The 7,577-nt window shown below is 42.3% G+C and overlaps 1 long non-coding RNA gene across 1 annotated transcript; it reads left to right on the top strand.

Annotated features, from left to right (window-relative positions):
- The first annotated feature begins 707 nt into the window (after positions 1–707).
- On the top strand, positions 708–4,449 carry LOC144467467 (uncharacterized). Its single transcript, XR_013493662.1, has 3 exons — positions 708–800; positions 885–948; positions 1,036–4,449. It is a non-coding gene; the product is annotated as an uncharacterized LOC144467467 (long non-coding RNA).
- Positions 4,450–7,577: the final 3,128 nt, after the last annotated feature.

The raw sequence follows: 7,577 nt of genomic DNA, 5'->3' as shown, positions 1-7,577 counted from the left end.
CACAAGCTGGAAAAACAACACTTGTTCAATTACAAACGCTCTATAAACAAACTCTCAAGGCACTAGACAAAAGCCACCATGGAAAATCACTCGGTAGCTGTGGTAGTTAGCCAACCCCCTGTAGCCGGTGCGGAGCCACATAGCATAGCCTCTGCTAGCGGTCCCCCGGTAACCCCCGTGCAACCAGGAGGCTGGGTAACTGTCCGGGAGAAGCGTAGCTCCAAGCCGAAGCCCACAGTTCACCACCAGCCTATTCATGTTTCTAACCGCTTTTCCCCACTCAGCGACACACCCGCTAAAGAGAAAACTCTGGTTATTGGCAGCTCTATTCTGACGAAGGTGAAGTTAGTATATCAGGAGGAGATTTTCCTCCCTGCCACTATTGGGCACTGTGCCAGCTTCTAGCCATCGTGATCATTGGGCGGCGACACGCCCACCTTTATATCTAGGCATGTGGTCGCGCCCATTCTTTCTTCCGCTTGCTCCCGTGGTGGCTGTGGCTCGGTGTGGCAACATTGTGTTTGGTGTGGCACTGGCAGCCATTTTGTTCACCGGACGGTGTTTTATTTAATGTGAAGGCTCCTTGGTGTGGCGTGGGCCCTGTGTTTGGTTCTCCATCAAAGCATACCATCTCCTCTCTCAGGTAAGCGCCCTGCCACCTTTCCTTTTGTGTATGTGTGCGTAATGCGCACCTTGGTGACCCGATCTCCACTCCTTGCAGTGTGGCTGACTGTTGGGGGGCCGGGGAGGACGGGGTGACCTGCTGGAGCCCCGCTGTGTGTCGCTATTTGCCCACTCTGGTACGTCAGTTCACGCATTGTCTGCACTTTTGTTTCATCTGTCTCTCAGCGCTCAGCTGATTCATATCTGTGCGTAATTCTCAGGCTGTGCACTCAAGCTGTGTCCTGGGGCTCATATCCTCCGGTTGCCTAGAGTTGGTGGCGCCTGGTATGTATTTATTTGAGATTTTTGTCAAAAGATTATTTTAAGTTATTTAATTAATTTACTAAATATCAGGTTTTCTTGTTTTTGCAGCGTTGTTCTGCAATTGTTTGGCCCGCCATTGACCATCACTCCCTGGGCCACGCTGCTGCTCTGGCTCTCTGGCTCTCTCGTTCTGGCTTTTTTTTTCCTTTTGATTTAATTATTATTTTGATTTAGTTGCTTTGGAATTGGTTTATTCTACATTTTCATTTTTGACTTGTTTGGGCTCTTTCAGCTGCCTTTATTTTTAGTTCTTTACTTTTAGTTTGGTTGTTATTTTGGATTTTGTAATTGTGTTCTGTTTGTTTTGTTCTGTTTTGGCCGTTCTGCGGCGAGCGGGTTAAGTTTGCTGTCCGGAGCGGCTGACTGCTGCCCGGCCCGCTCTGTCTTAGAGGTCTAACTGTTTCACAGGCTGTTCTAGGACCGACATTGGTCGCCCCCGCCTAGTGACCATGAGCCAAATATTTTAAGTCTGTATTTCACCTGTTTTCTTTGTTATCTATAATTTAGTTTAGTAGACTTACTTTTGTATTTTGGTTTCATTTGTTGTATTGAAGTTATGTTGTCCCATGCTTATTTTCCGTTAGTTTATTGAATTAGTTGATTATGTGTATTTAAATTATGTAAATCTTTATTTAGTTTACCCCAGTTTTGTTAAGTTCTTGGGCATGTTTTATTAACTTTGTTTGTTCTCTTTTGTTGTCAGGTGCTGTGGGCTGACGGCGGGAGTTTAACCCCTGGTGGTGGTGCGTTCTTCACGATTCCCCCCTTCTTTTTTGGTTTTGGAGTGCATGTGAGTGTGTGCAATGTCACTGGGTGATTCATTTGAGGACCCCTTCCCCGATTTTGGTTGTCCCTGCCGCTTGGTAAGCCCCAGCCCTGTCCTTATCCCCATTCCTGCCCAAGTACTCATTTTATTATCGAGCTGATGTGTGACTTTAAGTATTTTCTTTTGAATGCTTTTGTTAATAAAATTTATTTGTTTTAATTGAAAACCGTCTCGCCCCAGTGGTGGAAACGAACCTGTGCGACCTTGTCTATCTAGAAGTTTAGTTTAGGATTTCCTGGGGTGCAACTCCCCAGGTGGCGTTGCCGGACCTCCAAATCTTGATATCCCCCACCACACTACTGCTCGCCACATTCGCAACACCAGCGGCCATAGTCAAATGTATCCCTGGTGCCAGAGTGGGCGACATTGAATCAAATTTAAAACTGCTGGCTAAAGCTAAATGTAGATTTAGTAAGATCGTTATTCACATCGGCGGCAATGACACCCAGTTACGCCAATCGGAGGTCACTAAAATTAATGTTGCCTCGGTGTGTGAATACGCAAAAACGATGTCGGTGTCCAGCAAAAAATGTGGGTTTCGTTAACCATTGGCAAACTTTCCGGGGAAAACCTGGTCTTATTAGGAGAGACGGCACTCATCCCACTTTGGATGGAGCTGCTCTCATATCAAGGAACCTGGCAAAGTTTATTAGTAATTCAAAACCCTGACAACCCAGAGCTGAGATCAGTACTCAGAGTCGAAGTCTTGTACGCTTCTCTGAGCTTCTAGTGCAGTTACCCACCCATAGTTCTATACAAATGGTGTCTGTCCCCCGACCACGTAATTATCTATGTTTAAAATTAAACAAAGACAAGGTGTGTATAACAACCTCATAAAAATTAAAACCTCCTCTGTGACAGAAAGACAAAACAAGAGAATTAAATGCGGACTGTTAAATATCAGGTCTCTATCATCAAAAGCAGTGTTAGTAAACGTATTAATATCAGATAATCATATTGATTTACTCAGCCTCACTGAAACCTGGCTGTGTCAAGATGAATATGTTAGTCAGCTGTTAATCAGCCCTAAACCTAAACTAGATTATAATTCATTTGAAAGCCTTGTTCTTAGTCTTTTACATCTGACCTGGAAAACCTCACAGCCACTTTTATTTGTTATAGTATACCGTGCTCCTGGCCTGTATTCTGAATTTGTATCCGAATTCTCAGAGTTTTTATCCAGTTTAGCTCTTAAATCAAGTTATAATTGTAGGCTATTTTAACATTCATGTTGATGATAATGACTTCCTGTCTACCACGTTTATCTTATTATAAGACTCCACTGGCTTCAGTCAGGGTGTACATGAACCAACTCACTGTTTTAACCGTACCCTCGATCTAGTTCTGACGTATGGAATTGAAATTGATAACCTAAAAGTATTTCCACAGAATCCCTCGCTATCGGATCATTATTTGATTACTTTTGATTTCTTTTTACTCGATTACACGCCACTCAGCAATGGTTACTATACTAGATGTTTATCAGATAGTGCTGTCGCAAAATTTAAGGAAATGATTCCTCCGTCGTAAAATTTAATACCATGTCCTTCAGTAACAGTGGTTTCCCATACCGACTATAAAACTCTCCCGAATTGATCATATTGTCGATAGCGCCATAGGCTCACTGCAAACAACACTCGACTCTGTAGCTCCTCTTAAAAAGAAGTTAACAAAGCAAAGAAAGTTTGCTCCTTGGTATAACTCTCAAACCCGTAAGTTAAAACAAATATTGCGAAAATTTGAAAGGAACTGGCGATTAACCAAACTGGAAGAATCTCATTTAATCTGGGCAGACAGTCTCAAACGTATAAGAGGAGCCTCCGCAACTATTACTCAGCATTAATAGAAGAAAATAAGAACCGCACTGTAGCACTGTCTTTTCAGCACTGTAGCCAGGCTGACTGAGAGTCACAGCTCTATTGAGTCTTGTATTCCTTTAGCCCTTAGCAGTAATGATTTTATGAGCTTTTTTTAATGACAAAATTCTAACTATTAGAGGCAAAATTTATGACCTCCTGTCCTCAGATAGTACCTATCTAACCTCAAACACAGCTGTAAGACCTAATATATATTTAGATTGCTTCTCCCCGATTTCTCTTCAAGAATTGACCGCAGTGATGCCTGATCAAGGCAGCCCCCTCACTCTGACATCTCTCCACTTTGTGCATGTATAGGTCCTGTTTGTGCATGTGTGCGTCTTTCAGACCTGTGTGTTAATGACAAAAAAAGTGAAAAAAGTGAATTTCCCCTCAGGAGGATTAATAAAATATATAAAATTTTTAAAAAAATTAAATTAAAAAATCAACGTGTCTCTTCCCAACTAGGCTACTTAAGGAAGTCTTACCTTTAGCTAACACTCATATATTAGATATGATCAATATATCCTTATTAACAGGCTATGTACCACAGTCTTTTAAGGTAGCTGTAATTAAACCTCTAAACCCTGGATCCAGAGGTGTTAGCCTACAATAGACCAATATCTAATCTTCCCTTTCTTTCAAAGATCCTTGAGAAAGTAGTTGCAGACCAGCTGTGTGATTTTCTCCATGATAATTTATTTGAGGAATGATTTAGAGTGCATCATAGCACTGAGACAGCACTAGTTAAAATTACAAATGATCTTCTAATTGTGTCAGACAAAGGACTCGTCTCTGTACTTGTTTTATTAGATCTTAGTGCGGCGTTTGACACAATTGATCATCAAATTCTGCTACAGAGACTGGATCACTTAATTGGCCTAAAAGGTTCAGCACTAAGCTGGTTTAAATCTTATTTATCTGATCGTTTTCAGTTTGTTCACGTTCATGATGAATCATCCTTTTGTACTAAAGTTTGTTTTGGAGTTCCGTGAGGTTCTGTGCTCGGACCAGTCCTATTTACTGTATATATGATTCCTTTAGGTAACATCGTTAGAAATCACTCTGTAAATTTCCATTGTTATGCGAATGACACACAGTTGTATTTATCGATGAAGCCAGAAGAAACTAATCAATTACCTAAACTTCATAATTGCCTTAAAGACATAAAAACTTGGATGAGCACCAGTTTCCTTATGTTAAATTCAGACAAAACTGAAGTTATTGTTCTTGGCCCCAAACAACTCAGAGACTCTCACTACCGTAAGAAACCTCGGAGTAATATTTGATCAAGATTTGTCTTTTAATTCTCATTTAAAACAAACCTCACAGACTCAACTCACATTTTTTCATCTGCATAATATTGCAAAAATTAGGCCTTCAGGTAGCTCTTGTAAGTCTTTAAAAACTCTGCAGCTAATTCAGAATGCAGCGGCACGTGTACTAACAGGAACTAAGAAACAATATCATATTTCTCCTGTTTTAGCTTCTCTGCACTGGCTCCCTGTAAAATCCAGAACTGAATTTAAAATCCTACTGTTAACTTATAAAGCTATAAATGGTCAAGCTCCATCATATCTTAGAGAGCTCATAGTGCCATATTATCCCACCAGAACACTGCGCTCTGAGAATGCAGGGTTACTCGTGGTCCCAAAAGTCTCCAAAAGTAGATCAGGAGCCAGATCGTTCAGCTATCAGGCTCCTCTCCTGTGGAATCATCTTCCTGTTGCAGTCCGGGAGGCAGACATCGTCTCCACCTTTAAGATTAGACTTAAGACTTTCCTTTTTGATAAAGCTTATAGTTAGGGCCGGCTCAGGCTTGCCTTGTACCAGCCACTAGTTAGGCTGACTTAGGCCTAGTCTGCTGGGGGACCTCCTATAATACACCGGGCACCTTCTCTCCTTCTCTCTCTCTCTCTCTCTCTCTCTCTCTCTCTCTCTCTCGTATTCTATTACTGCATCTTGCTAACTCGGCCATTCTGGATGTCACTAACTCGGCTTCCTCTCCGGAGCCTTTGTTCTCCACTGTCTTGCAGGTTAACTCATATCGCAGCGGTGCCTGGATAGTGTGACGTGTGTGGTTGTGCTGCTGCCGTGGTCCTGCCAGATGCCTCCTGCTGCTGCTGTTATCATTAGTCATACTTCTACTGTTATTATTCACACATGTATACTATCAGATATTAATATATACTTTCAAAATATTGTACCACAATAGCCAGAATTATAACTATAATATTATTACTTTCATTAATGTTGTTGTAAGCTACTGTCATTACCGTCTCTCCTGCATCTCTCTCTGTCTCTTTCTCTCTCTCTGTCTTTGTTTCTGTCTCATTGTGTCATACAGATTACTGTTATTATTATGCTGATCTGTTCTGTACGACATCTATTGCACGTCTGTTCGTCCTGGAAGAGGAATCCCTCCTCAGTTGCTCTTCCTGAGGTTTCTACCATTTTTCCCCCCGTTAAAGGTTTTTTTGGGGGGAGTTTTTCCTTATCCGCTGTGAGGGTCCTAAGGACAGAGGGATGTCGTATGCTGTAAAGCCCTGTGAGGCAAATTGTGATTTGTGATATTGGGCTTTATAAATAAGCCCAGGACTGACTTTGATAGTTTTGTGTGTCGTGCTGATGTTAGTCTAATGTATAGGGTAATCAATGACTTGGCTGTTCCTCCATTAAAGGAGTTCATATCACTGCGCCCAGACAACAGGAGGACAACTAGTACGACCAGCAGAGGTGACTGTTTATCATGCCTCTGCACCCGTGACTGGGGGGGAACTAATGTTTTGACGTCAGAATCTTTTTTCTGGCGGAGCAATTAACAAACCGTGCTTTCATCCAGACAGAGTCTGCCGGTTTACAGAATGGAGAGATATTTGACAGGGATGAAGAGTAAAACAGGCGATGCTTCTGACACAAACAAGACAAAGTGCTCAGCTGACGGTAATCAACCAAAATACAAGTCAAGAAAATACGACAAAGCCTATCTTGCTAATGGGTTCACAATTAATGCGGTGGGAGATGAGGAGAGACCAGTGTGTCTTTTGTGTCTGAAAACTCTGGCAGCTAACAGTATGAGGCCCAACAAATTAAGAAGACACTTAAAGACATTACACCCCAGTTACGCCAAAAAGCCACTCAACTTCTTTCAGAGAAAACTTGGTGAATATCGTCAGCAGGAACATCGCTTCGTTAAAGCTGCATCGGTGAACAGCAAAGCACTAATGGCATCATACAAAGTCGTATACAGAATTGCCCAGTGCAAGAAACCACACACGATAGCAGAGGAGCTCATACTCCCGCAGCTTTAGATATGGTGTCAACTATGCTTGATGAGACAAGCGCTGAAAAATTGAAGGTTGTTGCTCTTTCCACGACACAGTTGCAAGAAGAATATGCGACATTTCAGATGACCTGGAGGAACAGCTCACTGAAAAACTGAAAGACAAATGTATCACCTTACAAGTGGATGAGGCTACTGATAGCAATAAAGACTGCTTGTTTATTGCTTATGTTCGCTTTGTCACGTCAGAGTCACTGTATGAGGATTTGCTGTTTTGCAATATGTCCCAAGCAGAGCGACAGCTAATGAACTTTTTAAGCTTCTCGACTGTTACCTGACAGAACATGGGCCAAAATGGGAGAACTGTCTGGGCATTTGCACGGATGGTGCACAGACCATGGCAGGGAAAAAGAAAGGATTGCAGGCACCAATCAAGCGGGTCTCACCAAATGCGCAATGGACACACTGTGTCATACGCAGAGAAGTGCTAGCATCAAGACAGATGAGTCCTGAACTAAACGAAGTATTGAACGATGTTGGCGTGGACAATTTCATCAAAACAAGACCCCTGAAAGCGCGGCTGTTCTCCGCACTTTGTGAGGAGATGGGAGCGAAACATTCAGCT

This window comes from Epinephelus lanceolatus, chromosome 16 (assembly GCF_041903045.1).
Source record: "Epinephelus lanceolatus isolate andai-2023 chromosome 16, ASM4190304v1, whole genome shotgun sequence".
Taxonomy (NCBI): domain Eukaryota; kingdom Metazoa; phylum Chordata; class Actinopteri; order Perciformes; family Serranidae; genus Epinephelus; species Epinephelus lanceolatus.
The sequence above is the reverse complement of the archived record's forward strand: the minus strand, read 5'-3'. Positions and strand labels throughout refer to the sequence as shown.